The sequence below is a fragment of the Stylophora pistillata genome, chromosome 8, assembly GCF_964205215.1.
Source record: "Stylophora pistillata chromosome 8, jaStyPist1.2, whole genome shotgun sequence".
NCBI classification, from domain to species: domain Eukaryota; kingdom Metazoa; phylum Cnidaria; class Anthozoa; order Scleractinia; family Pocilloporidae; genus Stylophora; species Stylophora pistillata.
This window is the reverse complement of record NC_142526.1, coordinates 1,700,001-1,700,741: the sequence shown is the minus strand read 5'-3', so window position 1 is coordinate 1,700,741 and position 741 is coordinate 1,700,001.

The window sequence follows — 741 nt, the reverse complement described above, 5'->3', positions numbered from 1 at the left end:
ACAAGATGTGGAGTCTAGTCTCTCTCGGCTAAAATCGAACAAGGCCGTTGGATTAGACGGAGTTGATGGCTATTTCCTCCAGATTGCAGCTCCTGCTATCTCAAACTCACTGATAACTGTTTTTAACCTCAGTATCTCCTCTTGCGTGTTCCCGGATGCTTGGAAAGTTGCCAAGGTTACGCCATTGTTCAAGGAGGGCTCCCTTCTGTACCGCTCAAATTCTCGCCCAATCTCTGTCCTTATTATTGTTTCAAAGGTTCTTGAACGCTACGTCCACTCAAATTTCTATGATTTTCTTACTTACCATGGCCTTCTCACTGATTTTCAGTTTGGCTTTAGTTGGTTTCGTTCGTGCGAGCTTGCTCTAGTTAACCTTACTGATACCTTACTTGCCAACATAGATCAGGGCCTTTTAAGTGGTCTACTTTTAATTGATATAAAAAATGCCTGCGACTTAGTGGACCATACTACCTTACTCTCCAAACCTAAGCTGTAAGGTTGCTCTGAGTCTTCTCTTAAGTGGTTTTGCTCCTACCTGACCAACCGCTCACAAAAAACTACTTTTAAGGGTTTAATGTCTGATCCGCTACCTATGTCCGTGGGGTCCCTCAGGGAAGTATCCTTGGGCCTCTATTTTTCTTTTATATTTATTAACGACCTGCCCTGTTACATACATACATACATACATACATTTATTTGGTAAAGCAGGTTAAGTTACATACAATGGAAGCAAAAAGCTGA